Source organism: Protopterus annectens, chromosome 16.part0 (assembly GCF_019279795.1).
Source record: "Protopterus annectens isolate FY-2018-M chromosome 16.part0, PAN1.0, whole genome shotgun sequence".
NCBI classification, from domain to species: Eukaryota; Metazoa; Chordata; order Ceratodontiformes; family Protopteridae; genus Protopterus; species Protopterus annectens.
In genome coordinates, this window is record NC_056750.1 from 533,108,008 (window position 1) to 533,123,477 (window position 15,470).

The window sequence follows — 15,470 nt, forward strand, 5'->3', positions numbered from 1 at the left end:
CATTATAAATTCTAGGCTTTCAACCTCTTCAGTGTAATAAAAATCAGTCCATTATGCAGTGCAGTGATTGCCACCTCACAGCAAAGAGGTTCTCTGGTTCGATTCTCGGCTGGGCTGGCTTCTGTGTGGAGTCTGCATGTCCTCCCTGTGGTTGCATGGGTTTCCTTTGGTTGTTCCAGTTTCTTCCCACATCTCAAAAATATGCTGCATGTGGACTGGAAACTCTAATTTGGCCCTAGGTCTGAGTGTGTATACCTTCTTTGGAAGGTTGGGCATCGGGCTGGCAACTCAACACTGTAAATCTCCACTGCCAATCATTCTGTGGACCATTGTTCGGCTGTGTTGACCCCAAATGGGAAAAGCCAAAAAGAGATGACGACATATAGTTAGAGAGCTAAGTGAAGAGTGGAACAATGTTATGTCAGTAAGGAATATACTGGATAACTACAGAGTGTATGTGATTTAGTCTTGTATTCTACTGTAGGCTTCTGGAATGTTCTTTGTATAATTTGAAAAGATTTAGATAGGTTCAAAGCTATGTTATAAATTATAACTGGAGAAACTTTCAATCTTTAAAATGCATGATTCTGGTACTTTATAAATTGTATTCTTCCTGCACTCGTTTTTGGGAACAGGTTCCATTCACTGTGGTACTTTAGCAATAGATTATCTTCCAGATTGCTCATGATAAAATCATAGATTTTATCCAGAAAGAGATTTTTGAAGAGAGAAGAGCTGTGCAGGCACATTGCCAGATGTAACCTGCATTGATATATTCAGCACAGTATGTGCTCACTGTGTTTGAATAACATCATAATGGAGTAGGAAGGCCAGATGCAAAATGTCACCATACATAAAAGTACATCTAACCTTTAACTTTCATAAGAGAACATTCATTAATGTGTTCCTCCAGAAATCTGCTCAGTCAAATTGCTGGTAATGCACAGCAGAAAAAGAAGTGGATGTCATCAAAGACAAATTTAGTCATACACTGCTGATGTATTAAATATTTCTCTTTTACTTTTCTTGTCTTTTCCAGGACTATGAGGGTAATGTTTTGGACTTCAATTTTCTGGATGCACTGCATATCTTTCATTATCAGTTGTCTTCCTTGATTCATTTTCTAAATATAAGATGAACTTTTGTGTGTGTGTGTGTGTGTGTGTGTGTGTGTGTGTGTGTGTGTGTGTGTGTGTGTGTGTGTGTGTGTGTGTGTGTGTGTGTGTGTGTATATGTATGTGTGTGTGTGTGCATCTGTTATACACACATACCACACACACACACACACACACACACACACACACACACACACACATATATATATATATATATATATATATATATATATATATATATATGGGTCTACTGAAAATCATTGACAGACGCAAATGATGACTACAAAACATCAAAAATGCAAATATCATCAGTGAGTATGCATGCACTGAGCACTGGCCCTGGCACATGCAAAATTAAAACGAATAAGACAAATAAAAGACAATTTTTTGCAAGGGGGGATCCCTACACCCCATTGCTAATTATACATAATAATTGCAAGATCACACAATATTGGGGAAAGGGCACATTCCTCAATACCTACAGCTATCTGCTTAGTCAACCAAACACTGTCAACTAAACAGATGCCAACCATATTCAGTTCTCATATTTATATATATATATATATATATATATATATATATATATATATATATATATATGGGTCCTATTCAAATTACCGAAACGCCAGTTCGCCGACACGCGGAAGAGGAACGTGAAAGGACCGACAACGCAATTGACCGAAATGCTGAAATCCCGACAGCTGGAAGACCGACAAGGGGAATGTGTAAGCGCGACTTGGTAAGTATGCGATAGTGAGGGATTTAGGATTAGGGAGCGGACAGGTAAGTGTGCAATAGTGAAGGATTTAGGGTTAGGGTGTGTGAATGGTGAGTGTGCGGTAGTGTCGGAGTTAGGGTTTGGGTAATGTAAGTGTGTGTTAGTGACGGGTTTATGTTTTAGGGTGGGTTAAGTAAGTTAGGAATAGGGTGCAGGTAGGGTAAGTGTCTGGTACTGTCGGACCTTAGGGTTAGGGGTGGGTTAAGTGAGTTAGGGTTAGGGTGCAGGTAGGGTAAATGTGCGGTAGTGTCGGACCTTAGGGTTAGGGGTGAGTTAAGTGAGTTAGGGTGCAGGTAGGGTAAGTGTGCGGTAGTGTCGGACCTTAGGGTTAGGGGTGGGTTAAGTGAGTTAGGGTTAGGGTGCAGGTAGGGTAAGTCTGCGGTAGTGTCGGACCTTAGGGTTAGGGGTGGGTTAAGTGAGTTAGGGTTAGGGTGCAGGTAGGGTAAGTGTGCGGTAGTGTCGGACCTTAGGGTTAGGGTTTGGGTTAGGGCTAGTGGATATGTAATGTAGTGTAATGTGTTGTTTACGTGTAGTGTGTCGGTGTAATGGTGTTCGTGTTTTCGTTGTCGGTATTGTGTGTTGTCGGTTGTTTGGTGTCGGTGGTTTGTGTGTCGGAACTGGCGTGTCGGTGTTCTAAAGTAGATACATATATATATATATATATATATATATATATATATATATATATATATATATATATATATATATATATATATATATATATTTTTTATATATGTGTGTGTGTGTATATATCTATATATATATATATATATATATATATATATATATATATATATATATATATATATATATATATATATATATATATATATATATATATATATACATTTGTGCGGTTTTGCGCGCCGGGCAGCGCCAGTTAGCTAGGGTATAACTATTCCTGGCTCCACAAAGTCTACTCTTCAATTTTTCCCTTGGAACTAGACAAACTTTCAACTTAAGCACTCAAACCATTCACTTCTCATACTGGTACTTGCTCAAAACTCATAGCAAGCACTAATAAACCTTAGCACTAGACCCCCCTATACTGCAGAGAAGGACAAGAGTCTCTATTTGACCTTATCAGCCAATCAGTAAAACAGTTCACTGTACCTATCCAGGCATGTCCAAAGGGCAGTTTCAGGTGTACTCTCCGGTCCAACTGGTGAATCTGGGCATTTTGAGGCAATGTTACAATTGACTCATGTACAGAGACAACTCTCTCCTCCTTCCACCAAACACTAATATATGCGAGAGATGCAATTATACAGCCAGACTGGAGGCTAAGCTCTCTCAACCCAAGACTGGACCAGGCAGTCAAGAGGAGAAGGGAATTACTTGCATCACACCACCAGTCTCACATAGACCTATGAAACCAGCACTGGCAAAAAACACACATAAATATACAAAAACATACTCGGAGGCTCTAAATAAAAATCTGCAAAAGCAACAGAGCCCTCCAAAGCAGACATCCAAGCAACCTCCACCCCCAACACAAACCATGAAACACATACTTCACAAAACCAGTGTGCCACGCAATCACAACCCTTAAGGCAAAATAACATACCCAACACACTAGTAATAGGTGACTCTATAGTCAGGCACACTGGCGTCCCACTCACTAGGCTGAACAAGGAGAAGGTTACTGTTAGCTATCTGTCGGCTGCCAGGATCCGCCACATAATACAAGCACTCAGGTCACTCCAGAACAAGTACAAATATGATTCTGTCATTGTCCATGTTGGTGTGAATGACCTGAGCTGTACCTCCCTGGACTACATGAAAAGAGACATGGAGGAGCTCTCTGATCATGTAACCCAGGCTGGTATGACCCTGACCCTGAGTAGCATCCTGCCCTCACCAAGAATGATATCATGGTATACAGAAAAAATTATCAATTTCAACAATTGGCTAAGCTTCTGGTGTCATTCAAAGTGGATCCAGTGTCTGTCAGCCTGGGATGACATGCTCGACAAGCCACGCTGCTTCGCTAGAGATGGCTTGCACCTGTCACCCTTAGGCTTTCGAATACTGGCCAAGGCTCTTGCCACCCCCATAGTGCCTTTTTTAGGCAAGGCTCAAAAGACAAACCCACCACCGTAAATAGCACAAGTAACAAAAAACTGAGGGTAATGCTACTCAATACCAGAAGTCTAAACCTCAAAATGCACGCACTAGAGGCACTCCTCACTATGGAGAAAATCGATATACGTGCAGCAACAGAAGGCTACAGAGAGCACCCCAGCACTACCAGGCTACAACTCATACCATACATTTTGGCCACAAAACCTGGACCGAAATACAAAAGATGGGGGAGTATCCATATTAATCAAGGATACCCACACCTCCAGGTTAGTGGCACATAATTAGAAGTTATGTACTCACCATAACGTTCCATCTGAGTAGGTGACTTCATTTGGATGCAACCTGTGGGTATCGGATCCGACCTCGGATCCGAGCCGGCATTTCAAAAGCTTAGGCTCCGAGCTCCTAGCTCCTCCCTCTACCCATAACCCCTTGCCAAGCCCTGACTGATCTCAGATTGAGTTTGCCTATATGATACTGACTACAGTACCTGAACAAAGCAAAAAAAAATACTTGCTGTATAAAGGTCAGGGGGATGGAAGGGGGGATGGTTGCATCCAAATGAAGTCACCTACTCAGATGGAACGTTATGGTGAGTACATAACTTCTAAATCTGAAGTAGGCAGACTTCATTTGTCTGCAACCTGTGGGACAGAGTCCCCAGCTACCTGAATCTTGGGCGGCCGTCATGGAAGGATGTTTCGGAGCACCGCTGAGCCAAAGGATGCTCTTCCTCTGGAAACAACATCCACCTTATAATGAGAAATAAAGGTATGAGGTGAGGCCCAAGTGGCTGCCGCGCAGATATCATCCAATGACACACGGGACTTAAAGGCGGCTGATGTGGAGACTGCCCTAGTAGAATGAGCCGTAACCCTCTGAGGAGCAGGTCTACCTGAAGTGTCATAAGCCTGCAGAATACAATTAGCAATCCACCTCGATAGTGTGACTTTAGAAACTGCTTTACCCAAAGCAAATTTAGCAAAGGAGACGAACAGCTGATCTGATTGCCTGTGACCAGCTGTTCTGTGAATATAAAATCGTAATTGTCTATGAACATCCAAGGAATGCAGTTTGTATTCTCCTTTGTTTGCGTACTTGGGAAAAAACACAGGTAAGTTGATTGATTGATTGATATTAGATTCTGAAGAGACCTTTGGAAGAAAAGATGGATTGGTCCTGAGGCACACCCTATCTGGAAAGAAGGAAAGGTAAGGCGGCTTGACGCATAGAGCCTGAAGTTCAGACACTCTTCTGGCTGAAGTGATAGCTACTAAGAAGGCAGTCTTCCAGGAAAGGTACTTCAGGTCTGTAGATGCTGCAGGCTCGAAGGGAGGAGCAGTAAGGGCTTGCAGAACTAAAGATAGGTCCCAAGGTGGTACAATCTCTTTGACTGGAGGCCTCAACAAAAAAATCCCTTTAAGAAAGGTTTTGCACAATTTCGCCGTCATGAGGGGAGCTGTCTCATGACCAATGTGATAATGAGAGATGGCTGCCAATTGTACCTTAATCGTGGAAGAACTTGCCCCTTGATGAAAGAGGTCTGTTAAAAAATCCAGCACTGCCGACATAGGTGCTGAAAAAGGATCCAAACTTTTCTGGACCGCCCAAATAGAGAATCTCTTCCATTTACTCTGATAAACCTGCCTAGTGGAAGGTTTATGAGCTGCCACTAGTATGGCCTTGACCGGTGATGAGATACCGGGAGTCCTAATCAAGGATGGAACTGGAGCAGCCAGGCTGTCAATTTCAGGGTGCGTAGATTGGGGGCCGAAATTCCCAGAGGATGGGAGATGAGATCTGGAATCAGATCCAGAATCCAGGGTGGATTCACTTTGTGAGACCATACAAAGGGGAACCAGGGTTGACGAGGCCAGAACGGGGCAATGAGAATCATTCTGCTCCCCAAACTGTTGGCTTTCTGCAGAAGCCTCTGCATTAGAGGTAGTGGAGAGTAGGCATAAAGGAGACCGGGAGGCCAAGCATGCACCAGCGCATCTCTCGGGGATTCCCCTGGTGGGGGAAGCAGAGCGAAGAAATTGTCGCATTTGGCGTTTGAGTGAGAGGCAAAAGATCGCAACAGGGTTGCCCCAAACGGCAAAAATCTTCTTCACTACCTGAGGATTGAGAGACCACTCGTGAGGGGAAAGAATGGTGCGACTGAGTTTGTCCGCAAGGATGTTGGATTTTCCCGGAATGTGCGTTGCTACAAGAAAGCGTTTGGTGGAAATTGCCCATTCCCAGACTCTCATGGCCTCTCGACAAAGGGGATAGGACCTGGTTCCTCCCTGTTTGTTGATGTACCAGACTACCGACATGTTGTCTGTCTGAATCGCAATAGTCCCTGAAGGAAGAACGTGGTGAAGTGCTTGCAACGCTAGGAGCACCGCCCTCATTTCCAGGACATTTATATGCAACAAAGTCTCTGTGGAGTTCCACGTGCCTTGGACAATCTTCCCCGCAGAATGCCCCCCCCCCACCCGAGGCAAGAAGCGTCCGTGGTCACTGTGGCTCGGGGAAATGCTGCACAAAAAGGTCTCCCTGTCAGAGGCTCCAGAGATTGAAGCCACCAAAGAAGGGAATCCTTGCATGCTTTGCTGACCGCTATCGGAGTGTTGAGAGAGGAACAGAGAGGGGACCACTGAACTTGAAGGGTCCATTGAAGAACCCGCATGCGTAAGCGCGTATGAATAAGAAGCGGGATAGCTGCCGCCATTGAACCTAGGGCCCTCAGGACCGAAGCTGCTGTCGGAAATGGTTGCAGGACCGCTGCGACATGACACTTCAGGTTGGAAATTCTGTCTGGGGTGAGGAAGGCTCGCATTGACCTGGTGTTTAGTCTTCCTCCTATGAAATCTATAACTTGTGTGGGGTGCAGTAAAGATTTCTCCCAGTTGACAGTGATGCCCAGCCTTGGGGCTATACGAAGGAAGTAGTCCCTGGCTGAGCACAGAAGATGCCTTGATGATGCCGTCAGGAGCCAGTCGTCCAGGTACGGAAAGACCTGTAATCCCTGGAGCCTCAGGTGGGCCGCTACAACAGCTAGAATCTTGGTGAACACCCTGGGGGCTGAGGTGAGACCAAAGGGGAGGACCCTGAACTGATAATGACTGGCTCCCAGCCAGAAGCGAAGAAACCTCCTGGACCGTCTGTCCATGCGAATGTGGTAGTACGCGTCCTTGAGGTCGATGGAGCACATCCAGTCGTTCTCCCTCAAGGGGGGAGTATAGATTGAAGGGTGACCATCCGCAACTCTTGCTTGGGTACTGACAGGTTCAGCAGGGAAAGATCTAAGATCGGTCTTAAGTCCCCGTTTTCTTTGGCACTAAAAGAACCTGGAGTAAAACCCTGACCCGGTTTGATCTGGGGACGCACTGGATAGCTCTTTTTCTAGCAGCTGTCCAATTTCGATAGCTGCTGCCTCCCTTTGGTCGGGTGGAACATCTGGGAGGCTGCGAGATCTGGGAACTTTGTACAGGGAATTGTATAACCTCTGGATATCACTCGAAGCACCCAACGGTCTGTTGTGATGGACTCCCAAGAAGTTAGGTGCCTCGAACGCCCCCCGACTGCCTCCAGAGACGGACAGCCGGGCAACCCTTCAGGGCTGCTGCGTGGGTCTATCAGAGAAAGGTTCTCTGGACCCAAAGTTTCTAGGAGCCCCCCTGCCTCTAGGACGGCGACCTCCTGTCCTCCTCTGCCACGGAGGACTGGTTATCCGGAGCAGGTTGGGACTGCTGCGACTTCGGAACCACATCTTCTTCTGTCCCTTTTGGTTCTTCGAGAAGGACCTCTGGGGAGCTGAGAAGCGGACTCCGACGGCAGACAGCGTCTTCCCGTCCTTCTCGCTCTGGACTAATGTTTCGCGAACAGTTTTGCCAAACAAGGCAGAACCATCAAAGGGCGCATTCGCGAAAGTCGCCTTGAAGGGCTCTGCGAAATCACAGTGGCGGAGCCAGGCCTGCCGCCTCATGACTAGGCCTGCTCCGCTGGCTCTAGCGGCTCCCTCGGTAGCGTGAGAAAGCAGCCGCATAGATGTGTTAGAGACTGCTCTAAGAGTGGCCATTCGGGTGGAGTATACCTGCTTGTCCTCACCCGACATGGACTCTGGGGGAGATGCAGCGTATTCTTTAATCAAATCCCGCTGCATCCTGATGACGTGTGCCATGTAGTTCAGCGCTCTCAAAGAGAAGGTTGCTGAACTGAAAACTCGCTTCCCAATGCGATCCATCGAGCGGGACTCCTTGCCCGGAGGATGCATAGAGGGACTCTCCTGGGCCAATTCCTCTTAGTGGCTGCAGCCATCATCATGGCATCTACTGGGGGGCCTTTGCTCCAGTGAGTGCGGTCCGCCGGAGGGGAAAGGATACAGTCAGGACGCTTGGGTACAGGCTCAACGGTGTCCGGATCCTTCCATGCTCTGATGGATATAAGGTCCACCAGAGGATCGGCAGGAGGGGACACCCAAGAGGTAGATGGGCCCGCCTCGAATGCCTCCAAGAACACAGACTCGTCTGAGGAGGCCTTGGGGGCAGACCACCCCCCCCGATCCTCAACATTTCCATAATGTCTCCAAATGAGACGTCTTCAGGGGTGACCTTGGGAGCCTTCCCTTCATCCAAGTCTGTGTCTTGATAACGGACTCGGGGAGTCCATGTGCCTCCTTTTGCACTTACGCTTCCGAGGTACTTCTTCAGAGGGGCTGTCCGAGGAGTACTCTTCCGCAGCTGGATGTTCCAAGGGAACTACTTGGGACATTGAGGCGGGCTGTCCCTGGGACCGGCTGGTGGGAGCCTGGCCCAACTGCAAGGGAGTGCGGGATGGAGCCGTGGCAGGGACCGGGGGTCCGGAAGTCCTCAACAGTGCCCTTTCCACTACGTCGAAGGCCGAGGGGGAGCCAGCTTCTCTAAACCCTGAGAGCCGACCCCCACTCGGATCCGACGCACGGATCAGAGCCGGAGCCGAGACCGTCGGATCCGGGAGACCGGTGTGCTCCGACCTAGACAGAGCCGAAGACACACCAGCTCCCTCGGATCCGAGGCTCGGTCCTCGGCTCCGAGAGGTCGGGTCCGAAGTACCCGAAGCACTCAAGGGATGGGACGGATCCGAGGTGCGCCGACCTATCGGATCCGACCCACCCCCGGATCCAACTCTGCCCGGCGCCGACAGCTCCGAACCCATGGTGTGGGTCGGAGAAGGAGCCAAAGGGGCGAAAAAAGGGGTCGAAGCCCCTCCCAGATGGGGGGGGGCTAGGAGCACTCCCATTTGCATTTGGGCCTGGATGAATTTCCTCATCATCCGGTCCATGTCTGCTTCACTCATGGAGAAGGTCGATCTAGTCGAGGCCACCGAAGCGGATCTAGAGAGCCGCCTTGGGGACCTCGCTGAAGGGCTAGCCTCCTCCTCCTCGGGCCCAGGAGAGAACCGAGGGGAGTGGAGCCAAGGAGGAGGGAAGCTAGAAGGCACAGGAGAGGCCCGCTTGGATGGAGGAGCCGAACTAGAGGTTTCAGCTCTCCGTTTGTGGTGCCTCTCCCTGTGCCTCTCCTTCTTTTCTCTCTCCCTAGAAGACTCTCTCTCCTCCGGCATCTTAGAGGGAGGTTGAGTCCCAGCCGGTGGAGGAGAGCCCACAGCAACTGTTTGCTGTGTAGAAGGGGCAGAAGCCGAAGCGGTATCTGGAGGGAGAAGTCCCGCCAGAACCAGCTTCGACCTCCGCTCCCTCAAAGCTCGGGGGTTGAACCCTGCACAAATGGTACAACCAGATGACAGGTGTTCAACCCCCAAGCATTTAATGCACCGAGTGTGGCCATCCGCTGGGGACAGCTTATGGCCACACTCGGTACATTTAGAGAATACTGCCTTATGGGCTTCAGACATGTTAAGCCCTAACAGGCCTAAAAACACACACACGCACACAAACTACGCAAAACCCGAGAAAAATTTAAAAGATAGAGAGAGGAAAGCCTAACACAACCACTTCTAACTAATTAAATTAAAAAAGTTAAAGTTTTTCAAAATTTTCCTGTCAGAAAACTTATCTGCACTAGGAGCTCAAGGAATCCGTCGCAACTTGAAAGCGGCAAACGAAATCTGAGGTCAGTCAGGGCTTGGCAAGGGGTTATGGGTAGAGGGAGGAGCTAGGAGCTCGGAGCCTAAGCTTTTGAAATGCCGGCTCAGATCCGAGGTTGGATCCGATACCCACAGGTTGCAGACAAATGAAGTCTGCCTACTTCAGATCGATGTTTCAGAGATCATCCACATGCAGCTAACAACGGGCAAAACTGCTATTGAAATTATAGCTTGCTATAGATCACCCACCATGTCCCAAGACCCCCACTCTGCATTCCTGGAAACACTGGGAAACATAAAGGTCCTACCAAACACCCTGATATTGGGTGATTTCAATTACCCAAACATTAACTGGGAGACCTACTCAAGTACAAACTCCCTTGCCCAACATTTCCTAGAATTTATAAACTCAAACGCCCTGGATCAACTGGTCAACAACCCAATCAGAGGTGACAATATATTAGACCTGGTTATCACCAACATGGACGACCAGTGTTCCACACCTGAAGTCAACCCCTTGCTGGTTAGATCGGACCATAAACTAATCACTCTGGATATCCACATTCCGCCACCAGCCCCGGTCAAAGAAACCACTGTGAAAAACTTTTCAGAAGCAAACTTCACGTTACTTAAGACCGAGATGGGAAGTTTCAAAGCCACCATGCTAAAGGATAATGCTGTCCAAGCTGCAAAATCTTTTACTAATGCACTCTATGGCCACCTACAAGAATGCATGGATTGTGCAATCCCAAACAAAACCAAGACTCATTCCTCCAAGAAAAGGAAACCAGTCTGGTGGACCCCTACCATAAACAAGATATACAATAGAAGGAGGAAACTAGTACAGAAAAGAGTAAAATCCCAAGAAGGGATGACATCCCTGATCAGTATCAGCAAGAATCTACGTTCCCTCATAAAATCATCCAAGGCTAGCATCAAAAGAAAAATTGCCATGGACTTCAAAGATAACCACAAGGCATTCCTTAGCTATGTCAAGAATCTAAGTGGCAATTCTCAGATCTGCTCGGAGTTAGTGCAGAATGGCACAAAATACACTGAACCGACTGATATAACCAACATCCTGGCAGACAGGTTCAGTGCAAACTTCACCCCCCTCTCACCCCCAAAAGGGCCCATAACTATACCAGAAGAATGTAGTTCCCCTGAAATCACAGACACTCAGGTTAAAACAGCCCTCTCCAAAGCCAAAAACACAGCATCAATGGGACTGGACGGTGTCCCAGGCTGCGTCCTACATGAGCTCAAAGATAAACTAATCCCTCACCTAAACACACTGTTTAAACTCCGCCTCTCCACAGGCTACGTGCCCACAGAGTGGTGCACAGCAATGGTTATTCCACTCCACAAAGGTGGAGCCACAATGGACCCCGGAAACTATTGCCCTATAAGCCTGACTAGCTTGGTCTGCGAAGCTATAGAACACATCATCATGGATCTCATTAACAGAGACATTGGAAGCCACCAAACACTGGACCCTACCCAGTTTGGCTTAGTTAATGGCAGATCATGCCTCCTAAACCTGTTGGACTTCTTTGAGACAGTTACCAAGGCTATAGATGAGGGAAAGGTGGTCCACACAGCTTACCTAGACCTTGCAGAGGCCTTCGACACCACTCCCCACTCAGGTATTATAGACAACTCACCAGCCTGAACATAAATCCCTACATAATGAGATGGATTGCCAACTGGCTCATGGACAGAACCCACATGGTAAGAGTTGCAAGAGCTAGGTGTGACTCTAAACTGGTTACAAGTGGCATTCCCCAGGGCTAAGCCCTAGGACCCCTACTGTTCAGCATATACTTCTCAAAGGTACAGGCAAGCATAGGAGGACTATGGCTGACCAAGATCACAGATGACTGCAAACTAGGGGCTATAATTGACTCACCCGCTGACACAGACATCCTCCAAAAGGGTCTCTACAGAAGACGTAATAAGGGATCTGGGGACCCAAGTAGATAGTAATAGATAGTAACCTCTCCTTTGATAATCACATTGCCAAAGTGGTTAGAAAATCCTTCTATGTGGCCCACCTAATCACAAAAGGGTTTGCATCCAGATCAAAAGAGGTCTTTGGGCCCCTCTATGCATCACTCATCAGACCCATCATAGAGTACAATGCCCCATTTGGGATGTACCTTACAAGACACCTGCAACAACTGGAAATACCACAGAAGTACCACACCAAGAGGATCACTGCCCTCAAGCAGATGCCCTATGCAGCTCGACTGAAGAAACACCAGCTGTACTTGGTTGCATGTCGCCTACTCAGAGGTGATCTCTGCCTGACATACAAGGCCATGTCCAACCCAGAATTGATGGACATGCTCCACCTAAAGAAAACCATATCCCCTTGTGCCACACGTTCCAGGGATCTAAACCTCACCACAACAATAAATAGGACATGCTGGAGGGATAGATTCCTGTCCCAGAGACTTCCCATGCTCTGGAACAAGATTCCAATCTACATTAGTCAGAGCTCCTTGCTAACCCTCTTCAAGAGAAACCTAAAAGAAGTGGATGGGAAACAGAAAGTCTACCCCAGGGATCACTTCAATGGCTCTGCTGGACAGAGGCACAGGGAACTAATCTAAGGAAAGCCAACACATTCCAGCTAGGCTTATAAATGCCTAGTATGTACCTATGAACCTATATATATATATATATATATATATATATATATATATATATATATATATATATATATAGGTCTATATTAGAACATTGAATGTTCTAAACAGCAAATGCTGATATGAGCAAAAATGCAGGACCTCGAAGTTTGTTTTTTTTTTTATCGCAGTACAGTGAAGATCGGAATATTTGCCCTTTCCTTACTGTAGTGCGATTTAGGAGTTGGAATATATATTTAGCGGGGGTGTGGCGGGCACAGCCCCCCACAATAATGTTTTCAAGGTCCTGCATTTTCACTCATTGAGCATTCACTATTTAGAACATTCAATGCTCTAATATAGACCCATATATATATATATATATATATATATATATATATATATATATATATATATATATATATATATATATATATATATATATATATATATATATATATATGGATCTACTTTACATTACCGAACTGACACTTCACCGACACACAAAACACCGACCCCAAATAACCGAAAACACACAACACCGACAACTCACAAAACCGAACACAATTACACCGACACAAACATAAACTACACATGACACACAATGACATATCCACTAACCCTAACCCAAACCCTAACCCTAAGGTCTGACACTACCGCACAGTTACCCTACCCGCACCCTAACCCTAACTCACTTAACCCACCCCTACACCTAAAGACTGTCACTATCACACACTTAACCTACCTGCACCCTAACCCTAACTCACTTAACCCACCCTACAACATAAAGCCCGTCACTATCGCACACTAACCCTACCTGCACTCTAAACCTAACTCACTTAACACGTCCCTAAACTACAGTCCGTCACTATCACACACTTACCTTACCCGAACCCTAACTCCGACACTACCACACACTCACCTTTCCCACACCCTAACCCAAAATCCCACAATATCGCACACTTACCTGACCGCTCCTAACTCCGTCACTATCGCACACTTACCAAGTCGCGCTCACACGTTACCCTTGTCGGTCTTTCAGCTGTCGGCAAATCACCTTTTCGATCAACTTGCTTGTCGGTCGTTTCGTCTCGGTCTTCTGCGTGTCGGTTCGGTAATGTAAAGGGGACCCATATATATATATATATATATATATATATATATATATATATATATATATATATATATATATGTATATATATATATATATATATAAAAATATATATATATATATATATATATATATATATATATATATATATATATATATATATATATATATATATATATATATATATATGTATATATATATATATATATATATATATATATATATATATATATAGTTTATATATATATATATATATATATATATATATGGTTCCCCTTCACAAGATCGAATTCCTATAAACTCAAAATTCATAAACCCAAAACCAGAATCTCGAGTTTATAGAATTTTGAAAATGTGAAGGGGAAATAAAAAAAAAAAAAACACTTTTCTAATGTACCCTCCATACCCCACTACTTAAATATTCCTACTCTGAGATCGCACTACAGCGAAGGAAAGGGAAATCTCCTGTTCCGCGCTCAATGCATCAGCGCAAAATGAAAGATTTCCTAGTCCTCCGCTATAGTGCGGTCATGCAGCTCTTAGATGACAGCTGCAAGGGTGCAGCGGGACCTAGCCCCCTGCAAAAAAGTAAATGAACTCTTTTTTTTTTCTAACCCTAAACTTCCCATTCACAATTTCGAGTGAATGAAGTTCAAGATTCTGGTCTCGAGCTTATGCATTTCAAGCTTCCATTCATTCGATCTTGTGAAGGGGAACCACGCACACATAAATATATATATATATATATATATATATATATATATATATATATATATATAATATATATATATATATATATATATATATATATATATATATATATATATATATATACACATATACATACACATATATACATAAATATATACACCTACAGCCACATACATACATGCACACATAAATACATACACATACATAAATACCCAAGCATGCTAATATATACATGAGGGTGTGGAATAGTTCTTCCTGCAAAAGCACTTGTTTTGAATTTGGATAACTGCTGCAGGTTTACAGTGGTTGTTTCTGGTATATGTGCTTTAGAGTTTTGTACATTTAGGGCTGTGTGTGTGCACATTTTGCTCGCTATTTTTATGTTTGCAGTTTGGTTCTGACTTTTGATGATACAATCATTATATATATATAAATATATATAAAAAGTGCATAGCCGTCCCCTTTGGAAAAAACAAAGTACCCACAAACTACCACATAGGTGGTAACCCCATAAATACGGAAGACGTAATAAGGGATCTGGGGACCCAAATAGATAGTAATAGATAGTAACCTCTCCTTTGATAATCACATTGCCAAAGTGGTTAGAAAATCCTTCTATGTGGCCCACCTAATCACAAAAGGGTTTGCATCCAGATCGAAAGAGGTCATTCGGCCCCTCTATGCATCACTCATCAGACGCATCATAGAGTACAATGCCCCATTTGGGATGTACCTTACAAGACACCTGCAACAACTGGAAATACCACAGAAGTACCACACCAAGAGGATCACTGTCCTCAAGCAGATGCCCTATGCAGCTCGACTGAAGAAACTCCAGCTGTACTTGGTTGCATGTCGCCTACTCAGAGGTGATCTCTGCCTGACATACAAGGCCATGTCCAACCCAGAATTGATGGACATGCTCCACCTAAAGAAAACCATATCTCCTCGAGCCACACGTTCCAGGGATCTAA